We start from the raw sequence: 7,924 nt of genomic DNA on the forward strand, positions 1-7,924 counted from the left end.
TGCTCCATATTTGTCTTAGTCTCTTCAGTTTGTTGTTGAGCTATGTTGTAACAATGCTATTGAACCCAAACAGGTAGCGCGCTACTCGGCCAAATTCAATCCTGGTGCAAGCACTTACAACTCTCCTTAAAGTCGCTGGGCCAAATGCATTTGTGACAAATGTCAGCATAAGTTAAACGTCAGGCGTAAACTGTCCAGAAAACAGACGTGAATTTAAACTGTAAAGATAATCCTATTTGTTGCATTTCCTGTTATTTGCCTTTTGCCCTGTTGGTGTATAAATTGCACCTTCTTGACTGTCAAATGGTATAAGGAACACTCCTTACATCCATTACTTACATACATTTTCTGATCAACTTACACCTGATGTGTACGTTTCATCTCTGTTTAAATCACAGCTGTATTGGACCCAATATGTCTACATAACTTTCTGTATTGGATGATAGGTGATGCTTTCCAGTAGGTCTCATTGAACTGATGGATGCCTCATGACTTTGATTTGACCAGTTTACAGTTAGAGAAATGCCCTTGTTTTGTTCAGAAAAAAGGATTTATTGCATTCAAACTGAGTAAAATCATACCAAATTATTAATTTTCTCTATGAATATTAATGTTTATACAAGGAGCTGGACTGATAACCTTGTAAAATCAAAGATCTCTATGTATCCACAGATCATATACAGCTCAGGCAGAAGCACTCGTAAACTTCTTTACGCCACCCCTCTAAAGTACACAAAGTGATTTTGCAGGGACCACCTTTCGGAGTGGGAAGGTAGCGTTAGTCATCATGCACATTAATGCTTGATCTTTCTGACGAGATTGCAAAAAGATTGTTGATTAGTGCCAACTGTAGTGGTAGTTTATGTACTGGGCTGTCCCCACCAGCTCACTTTGCAAACCAGTGAACAGTTGCCATTGCTGATGATTTTAAGCCCCCTAGTGAGCTAAATGAGATTTGAACTTGCCAGCCACAGTAGAAAGCTCTGTATCCTACTACCAATCTGTAAAGTCATCCCAGTTACCCTAAGAGCAGATGTTTTAAATGAAATCAGAGCCTCAGCAGAATCTGATTCTGCAATCTTCAAATATTCAAGTCTCAACTAAACTACAGTCAATCTCTGTTTAAATAAAAGCAGACATGTTTTAAATTAACCACCAGATGGAGCCCACACAACCCTAAGGAACAGAAATATATTGACATTGGCAGAGAGAATAAATTTGTTAGTCTCTAAGGTGCCACAAGTTCTCCTGTTCTTTTGATAAACAGTGTAGCCTTCTGTAGCTTCTTAAAAATCAGAGCAAATTTGTGATCTGTTTTGCTGTTTGTAAACAAAATGAGGGGTTGGACGGACAACAAGTTGGCTCTGTATTATATATCTGTATAGCTACTTACTCTTTTTGCATACGCTGCAATTATGTCAGGTCGAGGGGACAAACTTGGCCTATACATACATGTACAAATAATAAAAGATATTACTTAGAGATTTTCTCAAGTCTGGTGATTTAGCCAGCCAAAGAAAAATTCTAAAGGGCCATCTTCCAGAACTCAGCCAGGGAGAATAGAGGGACACAATGGGTCAAAAATTTCCTTCCCCACACCACTTTCTACAGGCCAAATGGAAATCAGAGATTGAGGAAAAGTCCTATTAAAACATGTAAGGGAGATGGTGCACCCACTACGGTAACTGATAGTGGCAGCAGCTTCCCATGCCCATTCTTTAATGATTCTTGAAAGGTGGGGCTCCAATTCATACACCTAGCTTGTATGTTTTAAATAAATAGCCCATACGCTATCCTGCACCCTCTCGGGTTTATGCATAGGCTGCTGTCCCCTGGTGAGGGAGAAAAGCAGGCATAGGTATGGAGTTGTGGTGCATGGAAGGTGCACAGCTAATTTAAACACACGTGGGACTGGTTTGTTTTGATTAGCAGACCAAGATCGCAGACCAAGATAGTTAGTTCTGGGGCATAGAAGGCCACAGACAATTTCTGCTGTTATTCGCTCTAAGTTGCTCTGCTTCAAGCTAATTTTTAGTAGTCTGTTTGTATTTGGGGTCCTGACTACACTGTATTTGACCAGATATTTGACATTCCCAAAAGGAAACTTCCTTGCACTGGTCATTTAATTATTCTCACAAACAAAACAAAGCAAGGGGAATTGACACATTATATCAGTGAATTTTCAGATATTTCAATTGACTGATTTTTCTGTTTGTGCTAATTTTTGGTTACTCAGGAGCTTTAATACCAAACATATAGGCCTGTCTGTCCTGGCAGCAGGACCCACATTGACACATGATAAACTGCAATTAAACACCATCCTTGTTCGAAAGGTGCTACTATCATTTCCCAAACCGTTATAGATCAGACCCAATGCTGTTACTTAGGGCTAGTCTACAAGGCTTTGCTGATGCAGCTATAGCTGTATAGCTATACTGGCAGAGTATCCTGGTGGAGTTCCAACTTATTCCGAGAAATGGAGATCTTTTGGCTGGATACATAAATCTCCTCTCCAAATGTCATAAGCTATATTGGCAAAAGGACTCGTTGGCTGCTATAGCTGCACCTACCTAGGTTTTTTTTGCCAGCATAGCTATGTCAGTGAGGGGTGCGGGTTTTTTCACCTAGGCATTCTGACAAAACTTTGAAACGTGGCCCTGGTTGTGCGGCAGACAATGCCAGAGCTACACTACAAAGCGAATTTGTTTTGTTAACAGAACCTTACAGGTGCACTCAACTGTCGGGGTATGTCAGAATTAAGGCTGCCAGCATAACCTTAACTGGCTATTTGTGTAAATGCATTCCAATTCAGGCCTGGGTTGATTCATGCTATTTTAAGTATGTCTACACTTGAAACGCTACAGTGTAGACACTCGCTACAGCGACACGAGAGGTTTTTCCATTGTTCTAGTTAATCCACCTCCCCGAGAGGCAGTAGTTAGGTCGATGGAAGAATTGGAGGGATGGATTTTTTATACCCCTGAGATTAGCTATGCTAATGTAAGTTTTCAGTGTAGACCAGCCCATAATGTCTCATACAAAGTTTTCTACAATTTTAGAAGCACATACATAGTAGGAAAATAAAGCTGTACAAATCCTTGTCTGAGGGAAACAGGAGGGAGTGTAATCTCTCTGGAATTATTCAGCTCCAGGCCCTTCCAGGGATTTGGGGGCTCTATCTGTGGAGAGAGGGAGGAGATCACTTTTTTCTGCCCGTCAGTTTTGAAGTAGAGTTAACTCTGATAACCACTTCTACTTGTGGTAGCAAGAAGGAGGAAAGAAAGGAGGAAATGGAAGGTACCTGTTGTAGTGTTGCCAACTAACTCTTGTCATTTTATCATTTGTTTCTTAAACTACTAGCTCCCAGATTCATGTGAAAGTAAAAATCTCATACATATCTAAATAAAAAAAAAACCTCATGAGTTTTAAGCCAATTTTTGAATGCTTGGGGTTGGCAATACTGATGTCGCAACAACTATAGCAATGTGGCTCCACTGAAAACACTCTGCCCTGAAGCTGAGGAGACACGTAAGGGAGCTCAAAAGTAGTGCAGACACGCTTTGCTTCCAGTGAATTCCTATGATCCAAACAGATCTCTAGGGGTTTGGGAATTTGGGGACAGAACCTTCTCATTTCATCCGAGGGGCCTAATGCCAATTACAGAATCTCATTAATTTTTTTTACTCACCTCCTGCTGCATAATATCTAGGACTAAATTCTTATTCAGCACTTAGGCAAAACTCTCACTGATGTGAATGGCTAATTAGCTTGCGTAAAAGCTGAGCGAAGGCACCGGGACTGGACATAGAGATCAAAGTTCTTTCATGAACTGCAAGAATTAGCTTTTTTCTCCCACAGGAAGTGCTAAAAGCAGCATTGTTTTTGTGGTTGTATCTGCATGAAGACTTCTGGTGCAGTATTTTCAAAGAAATTAGCAAAGGATGAAGGCTTCTTGTTTCCCCATTAAAGATATGAATGAAGAAGAATTAAAATAAGGTGTAAAGAAATCAATCCTACTATGAGACAGGCCCATATTTTTAAAGTGACCACTAACTGTGTGTATTTCATTTGATGCCCTTCGGTGCTGATTGTCAGAAGTGCCTCCATTGACTTCAGATAGAGTTGAGGGTGCTCAACACTTTTGAAATTCAGGCCTTTGTGACTCATTTGGGGTCAAGTTGGGCACTCCAGATAAATGGCCAGGTGAAAACCTGCACCTTAGGTGATCAGCTAGTGATTTCTCGTCCCATGAATGTATGACATTGTTCTTAAATATGCTCATGTAAAACTCCCTAATATAGTTACAGTTCTCAACATTCATAAAGAATGCACACAGAAAAGTATCACCGCTGGACGCAGTCTCACTGGAAGTATAATGCACAATATTGTTTCCCTACTAGTTCTTGAGAAAATATTATGAGTTATTTGTAGACAAAAATGGCATGAAGACAAGACAGATTCCAGCAACATTTCCACTCAATGCTGGCACCAGTTCACGCAAGCCTATGAAAAGCAGCAAAGGCTGTTCATTTCAGTGCTGAATATTTTTGTCAAGATGAATCCATTCCTGAACCATGCTGTCTCTTTCTCTGTTACAAATTAAGATTTTTTCTTTTAGGAAAAAAAGGTTCACAATTCATTTCAGCGTCATGGCAGTGACTCTGTAGATAAGACTGGAGAAGATATTTAATTTATAACTTCTATTTTCACCCTTTTTTAACCTCTTCCTCCTCAAAATCCTTTTGCACTGAAATGTCTCAAGAATAGTTAGCAGAAAGATGATTTTTTTTGAAGTTGGAAGAAAATCAGGAAAGTAATTTACAGTCACTAAGAACAGCAAGAGCTTTTAAAAATGTGTTCCTAATTTTTTTAAAATTAGCTTTTAGCTTAAAGCCAGCTTATTTTAAAAGTTCAAAATAGCCATTCGCTTCGTCCTGTGGGGGCACGTCTTGAAAACAACTGGGTTAGAATTAAGAAAGTTAGAAAAGTTTTGATTCTTAACCCCTATTAGATAGGTGAGCCCCTAAGAGCCCCTATCTTGCAAATAACAGATATGAAGCTGCTATTACATGTATCTTCTTAACTTCCATAAGGTACTTATCCCCTCTGAGCCTCAACAGTTATGCCATCAGAGTTGTAGGGGATGAAAACCTCCCCTTCCCACTGAGTGAATGTGTGTGTTGGTGGGGGGGGATGTTATCCAGCATATAGCAAGAGAACAAAAAAGGCTCCCCAGACCATATCTGAAGGGTAAGTTGAATAGAGAAAGGGATTATGTACAGGTCTCTCTGCCCTTTATGTAGATTTGGTGGCTTTTCCCCATGTCAAGAGAGTGGGTATGTGGACAGAGACAGAGACTTGTTAATCATGTATGTGAGGCAGATCCATGTGTAAGAACCATTCCTGTCAGGTGTTTAAATTAATAGCTTAGCTGCAAGGAAACCTTTACAAACAAGTTCTTAAAAATGTGAAACTGCCTGTGCAGTACCAAACCTACAGCTGGCTTAACAGCATTTGTTATATTTAACAGCTCATTCCAGATCATTACAAACTCCCTGTTTAGCTCTCAGTAAGTCCTGAAAGCAGAGATGTGGTTGCCAGTAAAATTTTTTTCAAAGTTGCAACCCACACCACTGCCAGGATGTGGAAAGCAGCAGCAGGAGAACAGTGAGAAATCACTGGACATAGAAATAACAAAGCACCCGAAGATACAGGGGTGGGAGAAGCAGAGAATCAAGAGAGTGCTCATTTTCCTTTGGAAAAATAAGTAACTATTAGTCTTTTTTAAAACATGGTCCTACATGTATATAGTGCCTTTTATCTGCAAAGATCCCAAGCAATTTACAGTATTACATATATACAGTCTAAACATGCATAGGATTCCAGTTAGTATAGGAAGTGGATACAGAGAAACTATGGCAAGAAGAATAAAACTACAAGTGTGATAAACAGAACTCTACATCAAGAATTTCTGTTCCTCCTTCAGTCTTTCAAGTAACAATGAGATTTCCAGGGATTTGTTTTTGTTTTACTGAAAATGTTTCAACACTATTTAGTACTGTATTTGCTTTTTGAGCATCTGTCTCGTCAATGGGGTGTTTTTTTAAAACACTACACTACCACTGTGGGGGAGCAGGAACATGGTAATTTTGTATTTATTGCATCCATATCATTATGTTCTCTGAAGAACATTCCACTGCCCTTAGTCAGCATTATTAAATGGTCTGCATACTCTTGTTTAGCTCCCTTTCACCCACTCTCTTGTCTCATTGGCACGATTTCAATTTTTTTCTCTTCTCTTGCCATTCTCAGCCACTCCAGGCCTTTCTTTCAGCTTTCTCATGCTGTTCTTATACCTGCTTTCATAGAATCATAGAACTAGAAGGGACCTCAAGACGTCATCTAGCCCAGTCCCTTGCACTCAAGGCAGTAGTAAGTATGATCTAGAGACCATCCCTGATAGGTGTTTGTCCAATCTGCTTTTAAAAATCCCTAATGATGGAGATTCCACAACCTCCCTAGGCAATGTATTCCAGTGCTTAAGCACTCTGACAGTTAGGAAGTTTTTCCTAATGTCCAACTTAAACCGCAATTTAAGCCCACTGCTTCTTGTCCTATCCTCAGAGGTTAAGAACAATTTTTCTCCCTGCTCCTTGTAACAATCTTTTATGTACTTTAAAACTGTTATCATGCCCCCTTCTCCAGACTAAACAAACACAATTTTTTCAATCTTCCCTCATAGGTCATGTTTTCTAGACCTTTAATCATTTTTGTTGCTCTTCTCTGGACTTTCTCCAATTTGTCCACATCTTTCCTGAAATGTGGCACCCACAACTGGACACAATACTTCAGTTGGGGCCTAATCAGCATGGAGTAGAGCAGATTACTTCTCGTGTCTTGTTTACAACACTCCTGCTAATACATCCCAGAATGATGTTTGCTTTTTTTACAAGAGCGTTACACTGTTGACTCATATTTAGCTTGTGATCCAATATGACCCCCAGATCTCTTTCTGCAGTACTCCTTCCTAGGCAGTCATTTCCCATTTTATATGTGAGCAACTAATTGTTCCTTCCTACTTGGAGTACTTTGCATTTGTCCTTATGAATTTCATCCTATTTACTTAAGACTTTCTCCATTTTTTCCAGATCATTCTGAGTTTTAATCCTATCCTCCAAAGCACTTGCAACCCCTCCCAGCTTGGTATCGTCCACAAATTTTATAAGTCTATCATAACAACAGTGTTTCTTCCCATCTCTCCCATAGCCCAGTTGCAGTACTCCCTGATTTGTCCTTACTCCCTTTGATTTGTTCACAGGAACTCTTGATTCTTTTCATTCCCTCTTGGACCTTCCCAACCATTCTGTGCCTCCTTGCCTGGTCTTCTCTGAACTTCTCCATGATGCTTCAATTCACTCTCCTGGATCACCAAGTGAGCATTATTTCCAGGGCACATATGTGTAAACTCAGAGAAGTTCTGGTTCTTCCACTGCCCAAGCTGGTAAAAGCTGGGAGTGCATCAAATCGTCCTCCAGCAAATTCCTCTGATTGAAAGAGAGGTGTTAGAGGGCTTTAGAGAGAACTGAAGAACGCCTCACTGAGAAAGGAAAGGCCACTACAACACAGCTTGCAATGGGAAAACGGTGGTATTCTGGGGAATCACTGAAAAAACACAGTATGTACAATGGGACAACTCAATTCACAAATTAAAACCTCCTCTGCCATTGTGGCTCATCCACAGTAGGTATCAAACTGTGTAAAACATGGTTTTAACAGGTTCAGGCAAACATGCATCAAACATGGCTCCTATCCCAATACAGAGGGGTCTATGAATCACTCTTTTAGCTCTTCGGTTTATTCTGGGATAATCTGTTGGCTACTGTGTTTCATCCTCTAAATTTTCCGGTCCATTTTCAGTCCTCTG

This window comes from Lepidochelys olivacea (assembly GCF_965140295.1).
Source record: "Lepidochelys olivacea isolate rLepOli2 genome assembly, chromosome: 6".
Lineage (NCBI taxonomy): Eukaryota > Metazoa > Chordata > Testudines > Cheloniidae > Lepidochelys > Lepidochelys olivacea.